The sequence below is a fragment of the Narcine bancroftii genome, chromosome 3 (genome assembly GCF_036971445.1).
Source record: "Narcine bancroftii isolate sNarBan1 chromosome 3, sNarBan1.hap1, whole genome shotgun sequence".
Classification (NCBI taxonomy): domain Eukaryota; kingdom Metazoa; phylum Chordata; class Chondrichthyes; order Torpediniformes; family Narcinidae; genus Narcine; species Narcine bancroftii.
The window spans coordinates 368,004,275-368,020,680 of NC_091471.1; the positions used below are offsets into that span (position 1 = coordinate 368,004,275).

General features: G+C 43.9%; 1 long non-coding RNA gene across 1 annotated transcript in view; it reads right to left on the minus strand.

Moving 5' to 3' along the window:
* Positions 1 to 12,564, minus strand: part of LOC138756647 (uncharacterized) — a 279,494-nt gene extending 266,930 nt beyond the window's left edge. Inside the window, exon 1 of the long non-coding RNA XR_011353224.1 lies at positions 12,490 to 12,564. This is a non-coding gene — a long non-coding RNA (uncharacterized lncRNA). The remainder of the gene's footprint in view (positions 1 to 12,489) is intronic.
* Positions 12,565 to 16,406: the final 3,842 nt, after the last annotated feature.

Sequence of the window (16,406 nt, forward strand, 5' to 3'; positions counted from 1 at the left end):
GAAAGATCATTTACAATGTGTCCTCAATCTTCAGCGCTACTTCTTTGAGGACCCAAGGGTGAAATCTATCTGGTCTGGAAGTCTTACCCACCTTTCAACCATTCAGCTCTCTGAGGACCTTCTTTGAAATGTTAACTGTACTCCCATCCCTTCCCAGATACCCTACAACTGGCACGCTGCTAATGGCCTACAGTGATGCAAAATACTCATTTAGTTCCTCTGCCATCTCCTTGTCTCTATTATTTCTCCAGCCTAATTTTCTCATGGCCCTATACCTACTCTAACATCTCTTTTACTCAAAAAAAAAAGCTTTTTATATGCTTGATATTATTTGCAAGCTTACTTTTGAACTTCGAGGCAAAAGATTGGGAGAGGGTGGGAAGGAGCGTATTCTACTGTTCCACTTACCCTCGGGTATCCATCGGGAAGCCTAGACATGGAGCTCTGTTAATGGACTAATCTCAATACTCTCAGCAGACAGAACATATTCGCATGGTATATTCTTGAATGATAACGAAGCTCTTAGAAATATTACTGTTTGACAATGGATGGGACAAGTATTTGTAAATACTTTTTGACACATTATCAATATGGAAATAGGTCATTTGACTTAAAGGCTGCATAGAGCATCAAGCGCTGAATAACACCAACCCGACAGAGCTCCTATATTTCCATCAGCACCTCGACCTTCCCAGATTCTATCTTTCATCAACACAAGGTACAATGCACTGCATCCAATTAAGCCCAGCAGTCACAGGGAGAAAATACAAACTCTGCACAGATCGAGGAGAGGAGTGAATGCAGGCGGCTGGATCTGAAACACCAGTTCAACTGGCGGCCTAACTGTGGTAGTTATTCTCAAAACTGCAGAACAGACTGCATCATAGAGAGGTCCAGAAAAAGGGTTTACCAACAGTTACTCTGTACAAACGAGTGGTACCCAGGTGAATGATTGGACAATTACTACCACCATCTAGAGAGCTTTTTTTATGCACATCTGTACTGCTCAGAGATCCTATCACTGCAAACAACACTGAGGAAATTCCCAATGACGGACTGTTCGGAACAAGAATAAAGACATGTTTAATCACCAAAACCTCATGGAAATAAAACATTACAATAAAGTCACAAAGATTTACAGTTGCAACTCACAGGAGACCACTGAAGGTTACTATTTTTGGAGAAGGAATCAATTCCAAAGTAATGATATTACTAAATTCATTTTCAAACAAAAAGTTTTCAATACTCTTTCTTCTCCTCTGCCCATCCCCAACTTTTTGTGGCAATGAGTATCTAACATGAGAATGACTGCACTCACAGTAAACTCAAATTCAAGTTTATTTACCTTCTGATTAAACAAGTACCACCCAATGAAACCGTGTCCTCCAGTCCTCTGTGCAAAGCATACAAACACACAACCAGATACAATATATATGCAGGACAAATGTACATAAATAAAAAATAATAAATATTATTTAATAAATAGGGTCTCCGATGGCTAGCGTGAGCAGTTTGCAGTTGCTTCTGTTTTGGCACTCTCTGCCCGTGGGAAGAAGCTGTTCCTCAGCCTGGTGGTGCTGGCTCTAATACTCCTGCATCTCTTCCTCGACAGGCATAGATGAAAGATGCTGAGTAGGGGCCCTCAACAATGTTGCATGCTCGCTTCAGACAAAATACCGGTAGATCATCTCTTTGCAGGGGTGGGGGGGGGTTGGATGGCCGAGGGGGTGGGGAAGAAACACCCCAGTGATCCACTCTTATGGTCTTGTGGATTGACTTCTGATCCACTTTTCTACAGCACAGGCAGAAATTCTGAGATTACCACCCTTGAGGTCCTGCTTTTCAGTTTCCTTCCTAACTCTCAATATTCTCTTTTCAAGGCTTCATCCCTATTCTGATGTCAGATTGTACCACTGTGGACCATAACCTCTGGCTTCTCACTCTAATGCTTTAGCATCCTGTGGACTCTATCCAAGGCACTCCTGACCCTGGTACCCAGGTCATAATGATTAGAACCAAAATGTCCCAAGAAACTTCCAGCCAAGTGGGAACTCCAGCAACCGTCAACATCAACTCCAGGACACTAGTTAATAATGCTGAATAATCTGGAACAAGCACAAGAAGAATTATGCAGCTATAGATTTATGCCATGAACAAGGAGCACAGAAATAAAACCAAAAGAACACTATTCAAAACAGAGATGTCAAATGGTGACCCGAGGCCAGGACCAGCCTTTTATGGAGAAAACGGTTTTCAAATTCTGCTCAGAACATTATATACTAAAAACAATTTCTAAAAAGAAAATCAACAAACTTTGTCAAATGTGAGGTTCTTTTCCCATGTTAATACTGTTAAAGTTATCAAAGTAAGGCCATTCAAGAACTTGGTGCATTGGATTTTGAGAGAACATTAGTGGGTCAGATAGGTTTTTATTGACAACCCAGTAATTTCAAGTCACAGTTACTGATACCATTGTTTTTGTACCAAAACACAAATTTAAATTTTACTGCTGCTGTGAAAAGTGTAAACCCCTCTACACATCAACAGTGAGATAAGTTCTTAAGGGCTCAAGCCTGAAACTTTGGTTCTTTTTGCCTTCTCTGTGTGTAGTGTGACCTGCTGAGTTTCTCCAGCACTTTTGATCATTTGTCCACATCAACATTGCAGATCTCTGAATATTAATCCAATAATTATGATGCTACCATACAATGATTTAACATCAAATAAATGATCTTGGTAATAACTACCAAGTCCATGTTAATATCAATAATTTTTTTTGGGAGGGGGCAAGAGGGAGAATTTTGGTAGAAATAAAATGTCATATTTTGTGCAAACACTTGATTCAACAGAAAACATTCACTGTAAATGAATGGAGCTATTCCAATGAAATAACCAACAGCCTAGACACGTGCTTACAATTGCTGGAGCACGGTACAAGCAGATGCATACCGAATCTTTCAGCCCACTCCCTCATGGGAATAATACCCAAAACAACAAGCTAGATAATGCATAGAAGGCGGATCAACATATCCAAAAGAACAAATATAACATTTACCTACATTTGTAGGATACAAACACTAACCCAGGGTTGACTGAACGGAAGCTGTATCTTAATTTTAAATATGAACAGGTTTTTGCCTCCAACTATCTGCTAGGGAACATTACACAGGATTAAAAATATTGTGAAAGTAGCATAATTAAGATGGAGCAGCTTTTCATTCCTTTGACAGCATGACAAATTAAAAGTCTGCTGGTAGCACACCATTTTTTTTAAATTAGAATTGGTTCGCTTGCTTTATATAAACTGAGTTGTATTTTCAGATGTACTGTACAAAGGCTTGCAATGTTTTTATTAAATAAGCTCCAACAACTTGCCCAATTCTGTTAAAAACTCAATTCAATATTAATAAAGGCTCCAACAATAAAAAAGACACACACACACACACACACACACACAACAGCACAGAAAAGATGATTCATATAACCATTTACGGAGCGGAAACAGGCCATGTTGGCCTTTCGAGTCCGCACCGGTTCACAGATTTTGTGCGCCCCCTTCAGGCATTGGTCCCGGTAGATCTTCATTCAATAACGATGGGAAAAGCTATGCTCCAGAACCACTGTCCGTATGTTTACAATTTTTGTTTTGCACTACCAATAAATAGTAATTCTGCCTCACCCTCAAGAAAAAGAATCTCAGGGTTGTATGTGATGTCATGTATGTTCTCACAATCATCTTGATCAAAACAGAATTTTCAGCAAAAGAGATTTATGGTGGAATTTTCTGGCCCATTTGGACAAGAGTTTGTTCAGGCTGGACAACACTACCAATAATGACACATGTTGATGTATTACAGTGTTAGGATTTTGCCCTCTCAGTTTCAAGTATGAAGTTGCCCTGACTACATTGACTTAGACTCCCAAATTGCTTTCCCTGATCAAGGCAGAAGTGCTGTGGACTGCTAGCAGCAGAGTTTTTAAAAAAGGCGTGAAGTGGACATATGTCCTTGCTATTTCATTCAAGTTCTTGCTATTCATCAAAGCAAAGCCATTGTCTGGATAGCTACAAGCACGAGGTTGATTTACATTCAAAGCATGAAGAGGTAGTATTTTTGCATTAATTGGTCTTATGAAAGGTTCACCCCACAAGTCAGTTCAAAGGTGGGCAGGAAAATTACCACAAATGTTAATGCACGGCTGACCTTTTTAAACTACATCATCATATTGAATAAAAAAAATACAAAACAGATTTTAAGTACAAAAGCTACATTTGAAGTAAAACTATTTCTTCTGCTGTACTTACAACACAACTCCTAAAGACTGCTCATTAATAAAATCAGTCTTTCTAAATGATAGATAGAATTAGGATTAATCTGTTGGTATTAAACCTACAGATTCAGGATTTATTCTCTAATGAAATGCGGGGTTTGCGGCAGCGTCATCGTGTAAATGTTCATATTATAACCATCTTCCAACATTACTACAAAAAATATAAATAATAGTGCACGAAAAGTAAGGCTGTGTCTTTGGCAGCCTTACTTAATCTGATGGCAGAGGGGAAGAAGCTGTCCTTGTGCCGCTGAGTGCTCATCTTCAGGCTCCTGTATCTTTCCTCCCTCCCCTCCTCCCCCCCCCCCCCATGATAGCAGAGTGAAGGGGAATGGCCTGGTGGGATGGGGGTCTTTGAGGATAGAGGCTGTTTTTTTTTGTTAAAGACACCGCCTCGTGTAGATGTCCTCGACGGAGTGAAGTCTGGTGCCTGTGATGTCGCAGGCCGAGTTAACAACCCTCTGTCGTTTATTTTTTTTAATTTTTAATTTTAATTTTCATAGATTTGTAAAATTCAAGCAAGCCATATAACTTTTTTAAAAAATATTCATGCAAGAGTCTGTATTTATTCCCCCCACCTTCGTACAATCAATTAAATTATATTCTTACAATTAAATTAACTTTAAAAAACTCAAAACGAAATGTTGCCTGTGCCATGCCTCATTCCTTTAACCACATTCATTTCCCTGCAGGGCCGGATTGCTACAGTACCCCTGTTTCGAGGGGGTGGAAACTAATCAATCTGTGCACCAATATATTTCAAGTAAGGCTGCACATCTTAATGAATGTGTCGTGTTTCTTCCTTAGATTGTACGTGATTTTCTCCAGGGGAATGAAACTTTGCATTTCCACATTCCATCGTGTGGCATTTAATTGGAGTCAGACTTCCACGTCCCCACTCTATACTTCTTGATGTCCGCCAAGGCAACCTTCACAAACAAAATTTGGTTTATGGACAGTCTAAAACTCATGTCCCCAGTGTCCCCCAGAAGGTACAACTCTAGATCTTGTGGAAAATCCACTTTTGATTCTCTCTCCTCTCCCCTCCGCCGCCCACACCACCCCCCCCCCAATACCACCACAGGTCTTCCCAAAAGATCTCATCTCTTTTCCAGGTGGAGTGGACAGAAGTTCCAACCTCCACACCACACCTAAAGCACATTTCTGTGATCTTAGGCTTGGATTTGTATCATTTTTGTGGTGTGAGGTACAGCTGGTGCAAGAAGTTGTACTGGACCAACCTGTATCTGGCGTTGATGACTCTGGTCACACTGTCCAGACAGGACTTGCCACTACTCTTCATTGATTGTTTTGCCCACGTCTAACTCCCATCTCTCCCTCTACCTGTGTAGCCTAGCTTTGGAATACGTAATAGATCTTGGAGATGAATTTACACACATTCTACTGTCGAATTAGAATCCACATGTTATTACATCTAGGTAGGGTCATAGATGGCCCCAATTTTTCCCCTAAGATTTTATTTGTAATCTCCATGGAGAGGTGGATGTGGTGTTTGTTCTTGTCTTGAGTTGGCACCTCCATACCAGGCAGTGATGCAACCAGCCAGAATGCTCTCCGCGGTCCACCTTTACGAGAATCTCCAGTGACATCTGAAGCTTCTCAGACACCTCACAAAGTATCGCCGCTGGCGAGCCTTCTTGGCGATTGCATCAATGTTTTCTGTTGATGTAGAGGGTACAGATCCAATGCTTTGGCAGGAATCAGTTTAGTTAATTCTGAAAATTCATATCAGATTCCACTTTAAGAATTTAGTTAGTTCCTTTGCCAAGGTCCATAATCTCTCAGCTTCTCTTCCAAACTAACATCTTGTCCATTGCCAGAGTTTCACCAACAATCTCAATGCAAGAAAGCATGGATCACAAGATGATTTGAGTGGGTCAAGTGAATATGGAGGTTATTGTGCAACAGATTATGTGCAATACTCACAAGTGAGGACAACTCAAGATATTTGCCTGCAGTTCACGAAAATTAATGATCGATCTCATAACTGCCAAGGAATCAGACCAAGCAAACAAGTTTCAAATGCCACTACATGTAGAGGAAAGACACAGCTCTAAATTCTGAATGTCTGTAAGTATCTCAAATACAATGCAAATTAGTGAGATTGAGATCCTTCAGGTAAAATATGGGTTGATTTACATCACCAGCTGCCCAAATGTCTCATTTTCAAAATTGAACTTCTCCATTGTGAATTGACAAATCATTCAAAGTTGCTGAAGTTTGTGCAACTTAAATTTGGAAATCTGCTCATCTACAAGATGTACTGCAAATGCCAATTTGATTATGGGAATCAGTGATCATGACCCGCCATCTCAGCTTCACTCATCTTTCCTTCTCCCAAATGTACGAATACACTGCACAGCTTCCTCAGAAAGACACATCGGGTTAATGCAGATGTGGCTTCCTCAGAAAGACACATCTGGTTAATGCTTCTAAACTACAAAGGCATCACAACGACGTAGGATCCCCTCTTCAAACAGTGAATTTGAGGACGAGAGAGCACAACTTCAGAATAAAAGGGCACGAATTTAAAACAGAGGCAGAAAGATCTCGTCAGAGGCTCACAATCTGTGGAACTCGTTGCAGAGCCACTTGTTGAAGGGGGGGGGTCATAGGGTGCATTTAAGGGAGAATGATAGGTATTTGATTAGTCAGGGCATCAAGGGTTGTGGGGAGAAAGCCAGGGAGTAGGGCTGAGTGGGAGGATGGATCTGCTCACAATTAGAAGAGTGGAGCAGACTCGATGGGCCAATGGGCCTACTTCTGCTCCTACATCTTGTCTTCTTTTGACAATTTTTACCCCGAAGTCACATTTTATAACACGGAAGATACCATTTTATCCCAGTGAGCCTCTAATGCTTCACAAAAAACTTACAAAGTATCCTATTCTCCCCAAATTGCCAACAAGTCTTTCAAGATTTTACCATGCAGCTACACAAAAGAAACAATTGACTGTAGCCAATTAACCTACTAACCTGCACATCTTTGTGAATGTGAGGGGGAAATCCCTTATGCTGATTGGGGTGGGGAGAAAAATATACAAACTCCACCCAGGATGCAAAGGTCAGGATGAGCTTGGGCCACTGGATCTGCAAGGCAACAGCTCTATTAGATGCACCATCCAACATTTGCTGAACATTGGAATCACCAAGTTTTCCAAATCCTCACCAAACTAATCAACTGAGATCAACCCCATTCACCACAATATTTTTCCAGAGGTTTATCCTGCATTTCTTGCAGTTACAGGGGTAGGTACTGAGGGGGCAATTAGTGGGAAGGATCGAGTGGACAAGGGAGTGGACCCTGTGAAATGTGGAGATGGGAGGCTGTTTTGTTCCCTGCATTCTGGGCAAGGCTGGATGCCCAGAATGCTACAATTTTCAAAGACTCTTATCTGTATTGTGACTCTTAGCCATTACATCCCCCTGTCAATCTTGTCAATATCTTCCTATCAGATATTCCCTTCATCCAAACTATCCCCACTCCCACCTTCTCCAAAATAAAATGCTTTTTACTCTTTCCCATTCCTAATGAAGGTTTTTTGACCTGACACGCTACCTCCTATTCTGTTTCCACAGACACTGCCTCACCCAGTGTTTTCTGCAATTTCTGGTTTTATTTAACACTTCCAACATCTGCAGTATTTGGAGATCACTTGGCTGCTGACTTATCTGCTTTCCCAGACTTGCCTTTCTCTCTGAGCTTTCATTCTCAGCATCAAGTTCTGGCCAGAAATTCACCTCATGTTGCTGCACATCAGTGTACTCATTTGATCAGTGGTTCAAAAGTAACCCACCACAGAATGCCATATCCAGAATTTGCAATCCTAAAAGAGCAAATTCCATGACCATTATCAGTGAGCATCTGAGACCTCTTAGAATGCAAACAGATTTTGCATTTTAAAAAGCATTTACCCCCAAATCACTGCATATTTTCTCCCCCATTGAAAGATAAATTAATTGTGCAATACATCTATAATCAGCTTCCACACAGAATAAAAAGTAAAAGATTTTGTGTAAAAATCTGAATATTCGCGCACATAAATTTTTCCTGTACAGGAACTGCAATACATCTCTGCGGTGGCTCGTTCCTCGGCCTGTCACTCACAGTTGCTATTTGCTCCCTTGTCAGATTCATGTTAATTCTTTACGAAATAGCAATAAGAGGTTGTTTTTTTTTAAAAAAAAAGTGATGAAATTAAGTTCTTGAACATTCATAAAATACAAAACCAGAGTATTTTCAAAATGTCCTACCTTAAAGGAGTTTAAAATTGAAAACCTTTGTCGTGCTTCAATTTAGGTTCCTCCCAGAAATATTTGGTCTGCTTGCATGAAGTAGTACACGACAAGCCAAAAATTCAACATTAATGAAGTCATGAACATTCTGTGAATTTACCATTTTCACCTTAAAATGGATGCCACTGTCACAGCAGCTTTGTACCGATTAAAAATATCAATGCCTTGATCTCCTCTCATTTCCAGTTCTGCCTTTGGCATCATCTCTGTTTGGTTCATGGAGTTCTTTATTTCTCTCATCACATCTGCAGTTCTCCTATTGTACAACCAATCTCCTTGTTGTGAGCAGAAGTATTTCAGATAGGAACCTTTTAATTAGGAATCAATGCCCAAGGCAAGTTTAGCTAGTCCAGAGTCACAAATATTGCATCAGATTTCCCACTTCAACTTTTTTCAGAAGCCAGTCAAAAACCATGAAATGGCAGACAAAAGTTAAACGAACATCAGCTATAACTTTACAGTTCTGAAATTCCTTCAAAACTTTTAAACTTCAAAGTCATAATTTTTTCCACTTTACTCCCTCACTTTGATTACATGTCTTACAAATTCTTTTTCTCACATTCAAACTGAAAACTGAAAAGATAACCCATCTCACAATGATTACATCTTCTCATCTGCCACTCAGCAATTCTAGGTCTTGATTGTACTGCAGACCCCCAACAAACCTTGGTTTTCCAAATCCCAAAATGCTACCTGTCTGGCAATTTCATCAAGAAACCATAAACAAAAACAAGCGACAAGATCAGACGGTCCACGTTAAAATGGGACAGAATTATGCTTGCACTCTTTCATCCAATAACACTGCTACTAACTCCCAATTTACCAATCTGTTATAGCATAGCTGGTGGCTTCTGGATTAGAAAGTCAGAGAATCAGGATCCAATACAGAGTTAAAAAGCTAGGCTTACACTCCACCCGTGCAGCCCGCTCTACATAGTCGCTACAAAAAATAACCACTGAAGTGGTCTCATCATGACTACATCACCCTCTTTAGTGATAACATTTTGGAAAAAAACAACTGTCTTATTCCCACTCTGGCCTCATATTTACAACGATACATCTTTGGGTTAAATCTGGAACATGGTAACGTGGACATTAAATTCCATTGAAGTCAACAGATCCAAACTTTAGAAGTTCAGCACAAATGCTTGTTTCGCACATGCAGTAGAAAATAGGATTCAACGACATTACCTTGTCATTGTAATATTGCGGATTGAGAGAGTCTGCAAAATGCAAACAGGCCATGTTTCCTGCAGGCCAACAACTGTGGACCATCCTGGAGGGTTTGAGATTTTCCAATGGCATGTCACAAATGCTAATATTTTCCTACCAACAAGTTGAACCAACATTCTTGTCCCCAACTCCAATGGCCTGGAGATTAATCCCAGTTATTCTTCCCGAGAAGTGGGTCATGTGACTTTGATCCTCTGATCTTGCTAGTTTTCATCTGAAGAGCTGCCAAAGGTCCCAAACAGCTTATTTCAAGACATTCACAAAGGGCTACAGGGAGCGTGTTACCAGGATGATTGGTTTCAGTCAGGTTGGGTAAAGAAGGGAGGGAGAGGAATTGTGCGGAGAGCGCAGAATACCAGTTCAGCTGTGTATGATGCTCCGTTAAGCACCTTCAAGACTCAAAAATAAGTCAAGCTTCACCTCCAGAATTACAAAAGCACAGGTCAACAAGAGCTGATCTTGTACACTTTCTAGTGTTAGATGAAGCAAAGTACTGCTAATATCATGGGAGAAATGTTACAAATCACAACTTCCAGTTATTCAAGAAATGCTGCAAAGGGGGGAGGGGGGGGGGAACCCAACAGTTCTGGTGTCTATCCAGATCCTTTAGCGACTTTCGAAACATGAAGAGGCAAAGCTAGAACTTTCTGCTGCCATTACTTCTTTCCACAAGTGTTGTTGAAGTCATTTCTCTTTCACTTCACTTGATGTGAAGCAAAGATTCTCGACCACCTCCTCCCCAGGACAAGCTGCTTTAAGTAAACTCCCCTCCCCCCCACCCCGGACAAGCTACCTTAAGTAACCCCCCCCTGGACAAGACACCTTAAGTTATCCCCCTGGACAAGCCACCTTAAGTAGCCCCCCCAGACAAGCCACCTTAAGTAATCCCCCCGGACAAGTCACCTTAAGTAATCCCCCCCGGACAAGCCACCTTAAGTAATTCCCCCCCCCGGACAAGCCACCTTAAGTAATCCCCCCCCCGGACAAGCCACCTTAAGTAATCCCCCCCCCGGACAAGCCACCTTAAGTAATCCCCCGGACAAGCCACCTTAAGTAATCCCCCCCCCCTCCGGACAAGCCACCTTAAGTAATTCCCCCCCCCCGGACAAGCCACCTTAAGTAATCCCACACCCCCAGACAAGCCACCTTAAGTAATCCCCCCCCCCCGGACAAGCCACCTTAAGTAATCCCCCCCCCCCGACAAGCCACCTTAAGTAATCCCACCCCCCCCCCCCCGGACAAGCCACCTTAAGTAACCCCCCCCCCCAGACAAGCCACCTAGCAGCAATGACATCCTGTGCCATAGGTGCAGGGATCGGAGTGAAAGGTGGAGAAGCCCTGGAGAGGATGCACCCACCTTCTGAAGGACTGGGAGGGCTGACCTGCCTGAAGCCGCGGCTCCTGCTGATGGACGGAGCAGCGGCGTTTGCGGACTCCTCATGGTGAGCAATAATTCTCGGCATTTGTAAAAAAAAGAGCCCAAGTGTGTTTGTGCGGAAGCTACCGGCGAATTGCAGGTGCAGGGAACAGACGTGGGGGGGGGGGGGGGGGTTGAAGTTTCTGCCCCGTCCTGAATCGGTGGCTGCAAGTTGCAGCCCAACCTTGATGAACCGTGAAGCCCAAAAGCGGAGGACGCTGGAGCCTGGTGGAAGGGCTGAGCCCCTCTCACCCCACCCCCCCCCCCAGTGTGAGAGGGGCATTAACCCCCCTGCCGTTGAAACCCCAAACTCCGTGTTCGCAGCAGCCCGGGACCGACCAGCCTCAGTGAGGATGCCCAGCCGCAAAGTCCTGGAGCAGAAGAGCCCCCCATTGACAGGACGTCCCATGACGGCCATTCAACAACAAAATGCAATGAGCAGAACTGATTATGCGGGGTTGGGGGGGGACCCTTGTTCAGGGGGGGGAGACCCTTGTTCGGGGGGGGAGACCCTTGTTCAGGGGGGGAGACCCTTGTTCAGGGGGGGAGACCCTTGTTCGGGGGGGGGAGACCCTTGTTCGGGGGGGGGAGACCCTTGTTCGGGGGGGGAGACCCTTGTTCGGGGGGGGGGAGACCCTTGTTCGGGGGGGGGAGACCCTTGTTCAGGGGGGGAGACCCTTGTTCAGGGGGGGAGACCTTTGTTCAAGGGGGGAGACCCTTGTTCGGGGGGGGGAGACACCCTTGTTCAGGGGGAGAGACCCTTGTTCAGGGGGAGAGACCCTTGTTCAGGGGGAGAGACCCTTGTTCAGGGGGAGAGACCCTTGTTCAGGGGGAGAGACCCTTGTTCAGGGGGAGAGACCCTTGTTCAGGGCGGGGGGAGACCCTTGTTCAGGGGGGGAGACCCTTGTTCAGGGGGGGAGACCCTTGTTCAAGGGGGGAGACCCTTGTTCGGGGGGGGGGGGGAGACACCCTTGTTCAGGGGGAGAGACCCTTGTTCAGGGGGAGAGACCCTTGTTCAGGGGGAGAGACCCTTGTTCAGGGGGAGAGACCCTTGTTCAGGGGGAGAGACCCTTGTTCAGGGGGAGAGACCCTTGTTCAGGGCGGGGGGAGACCCTTATTCGGGGGGGGGAGACCCTTGTTCAAGGGGGGAAACCCAAGCCCCTCTCCCTCCTGGTAGAAAACATGCATCGTTACCGGCTTCTCTGCTGTCAGCCAAGTGACCGGGTTGACCTTTAGTCTGCGCCTGGCCTCGGCTGCCGAAGATCCCCCGATCCCACCCCCCCCCTCCCCTCCCCTCCCCGCCCCGCCCCTGCCGAGGGTCTAGTGAGCGTCCCCGGTCTCCCTCGGCGCCTCAGCGCCCGCCCGTCCCATTGTGGCACATCGGCGAGCCCAGCAACCTGCTGCCGGCAGCTGCCTCCCTCCACCAATCGCCCGCCTCCTCTGACATCACGATCCGGGGGGGGGGGGGCGTGGTCAAAGCGGGGACGCGCTCCGCTCAGTGTCCAGCCCCGGGACCGTGTCCAGCCCCGTCCCGCACTCAGCCAGGGCCGGCCCCCGGCCCCTGACACAAAAGCAGTGCATCAACTGCAGGGCTCCGTTATTTGGTTTAAAAATCTCATTGGAAGTGTCCCCTAATTAAATGCAACTCCATAATCTCCACCAGTTGCAGTATTCACTGATTCTGGCATTTGCAACACCAAGAGATTCACACATTCTCTTCCTGCTCAAACATTCAGGGGAAAGCCTTGAACCGTCACGTTGGGGACCACTTCATGCTCCTCTTCCCATGGCTGGACAACGTGCCAAGGGAGAAAATAGCAGTCCTCATCAGGGCAGACAACACTGTGCAACTGGCTGAACCAAACAACTGATAATCTGATCACAGAAAGGTTCCAATTTCCACTAACAAACCAGTCCAAGTCTTGAAATGTCAAACCAGACCCAACACCTCTCAGTTTGGCACTTGAACAGACTGAGATCAACTGAACACTTAATTTCACTGAAATAAAATGCAACTCACATGCAAGTTCAAGAAGACTTTCAAGGGCGAAAAGAATCTTAAACACCGAAATGTCTACTTTGGTGCACAGACTCGAAGATGCGCTGTTCTCATTAACATTCAAATCAAATATCGAATTGGCCAGTACACAAAACGTCCTAACCCAAACGTCGCCAAATTCTGCGACAGATCACAGCTCAGATCAGGGAGAGAGAGAAAAAAAAAGAGATTTCGGCACAATCACGGAGCAGAAGTCCTCTCACACCACTTACATTTGAATGAGCCGCAGCCTTTCACTTCTCCTCTACTCCAATGGCAGGATGGGGGCACCAGCCGAGAAAACACCACAAAACAAACCTCCCACGTTCCCAATGCTATTCAAATCCAATACACTCAGAAAGTTCTGCTCTTCCAAATAAAAAGTAGCTTGCCCCGCCTCTTCGATGGTCAGGTGCATCCAAGTCCTAATGATGCAAGCTTCCACTTCTTTCTCAAGTGGACCCTTCAGGCCAAATTCAGGTCAGATCAGCGGTTTGCTGTACATTCCCAGCAGACATTCTGATTATTAACATATTTTTAAAAATTCCTTTCCCCATTCTCAGTGCTTCGCCGGTTAACACTTTTACCCCATTTAGATAACAGCTGCTGGATTCCTTTTGCAGATAATTAGCTGAACCAAATTAATTTTGGTAAACTTTATGGAGTGAAATTGTTACTGTGATTTTCTTGTGAAGTAAATTCCATCACCTTCAAGATATTCTTTTTATATATTCATTTGCAGGAAAGTAATGTGATGTTTAGCTATGTAAACAGCCCTGATGCCAGTGAAATGAATTAATTGTCCCAGAATACATTCAGGCTGCTGATCGTGCAAGATTTTTCGAGGATCGACTAAATATGAAATAATGGGGGCAGTGGGACAGGCAGAGGAATTTGAGGACTAGTGATCTATTTATTCTTTGTAGGTATGAACTTTTTTTTTTGCAAATGTTAAACTAAATATAACTCAGTTAATGGGGAAAAATAAATCAGACACGAGCATTTCTCCACATTTCCCGACATTGCTATCACCCGTACATTTAATCGAAAAGGCTAGAACTGTTTATTATTTTTTACCTCTCAATTGCGCAGCCTTTTAATGGACAGATGATTCTATTATAAAAAATGGTTTATTTCCCACTGCCTCAGGGTCCCTCAGACTCTTTCCTTTTCCTTATCTTCATCTGCCCTTCAGCTGCATCATTTGCAGACACAGGCCTGGAGATTCAAACACATAGCACATGTTGTTTTATGGGCTGCACAATTGAATCAAGGGAGAAATCAATCCCATGGGATTTCATGATCACTATAAATCCATAATATGGTTTTGGGTTGCACGATTACTTGGGTGAATATGACTGCTGCTCAGGATGCTGGGCCCATTGTCTGGCCACACAGCTTTTTGTGTTCCTGCAAGAAAAAACCTCATGGGCCAAAAACAGGTTGGGAAGTCAACGGATTGTGCTCTACCTGAAGGAGCAGACCTCACCTGCTTTGCTCCAATGGCCCCTGATGAAGATAGTGGAACATTGTATAGGTGCAAGCTTCTTTATTTTTTGAAGTCCAGTGCTAGACCTGTCCATTCAGGCACTCACATTATCTTCATGACAACCACCTAGCTACTTCCTGAAGTAGATCCAGTTGCCTCAAAACCCTTGAAGTGATGAGTTTTCATCCAGTTTGGTTCATGAATCCTGTTTGAACATTATTAGCAAGTGTCGTTCCCATGTGAAAATGTGCAAAAGACCCTTGAAGTACAACTTTTAAATCGGTGCACAAAGATCACTCCCCAACTGCTGCAGATCAATACAGCAAGTTTGCAGACTTTCTTCTTCAGTTCCCTTGAGCAGTTGTTTAAATTCAGGGTTGTATTTTGTCCACAGAACCAACTTCCATACCTTGACTCCAGAAAGGTCTTTCAACTGTCAGATAAACCTAAATATAGATTCTGTTAAATACTTCAATCAAGATATGCATATAGTCCATTCGTTTTCACATTTCAATGTCCACCAATGTGGCTGAAGTTGCAGAGGTAAAGAGATGAACAAAAATTATCCTGAGCAACTGAACCTTTTGCTTTTATGAGTTGTATTTGAGCTTGAATAGATGACTTCCACCTGGTTTCTGGTAAAGACCTAACTGTCCATCAGTGCATCACAGGCAAAGTTCTCCTCACCATCAAGAAAGTCTACACGGAACATTGGCAACGGAGAGCAGCAGCAATCGTCAAGGATCCCCACCACCCGGCACACGCTCTGTTCTCGCTGCTGCCATCAAGAAAGAGGTCGAGGTGCCACAAGACTCGCACCACCAGGTTCAGGAACAGCTGCTCCCCCTCCACCATCAGACTCCTCAACAATAAACTCAATCTCATTTAAGGACTCTGACTTGTGCACTTTATTGGTTTTTTTTCTCTCTGTATTGCCCAGCCAGTTTGCTAACATTTCTTGATTTGGTTACATGTGGTAATTCCTCAAGAAATAAAATCTCAGGGTTGTCACTTATGAACTCTGAGAATAAATCTGAAATCTGAAATTATTATAAAGTCTAGGAAAATGCTACCAAATTTTTAATAATTTTCCAGTTGATCTTCTCAAGCTGATCCAAAGCCAGCTAGATCTACCATCAATAATCACATAAAGGCTTATGTTGTGAAACTATCAGACTTTTATTAACTAAAGACTGGAACTTGCATCAACCTCATTGACTGAGCGAAGCAAAGAGAAACGCGAACATGCAAGGGGCTATGGGTAGGATCAGTCTCAGGAGGCGTGTCCAGCCTGCAGCAGCCAATCCTGGCGTAACAGTGACTTACCACACGGCTGGAAGAGCCATCCTCCCTCCCTGAGGAGGCAAAATCCGCTTATTCCTAATTTAAAAACCCTGCTCATTTAGCTTTCAAGTTCCTCTTGCTAACATGCAAGACCAAGATTACAGTTTTCATATCCCCACTGTTGATCAAGAGAACCTTAAATTGGCTCACTCTATCATAACCATCTAATTTCAATTTACCACAGGCTCCTGTTCTGCCTTCAAATGCATAAACAAAGAACAGCACAATGACATGTTCAGA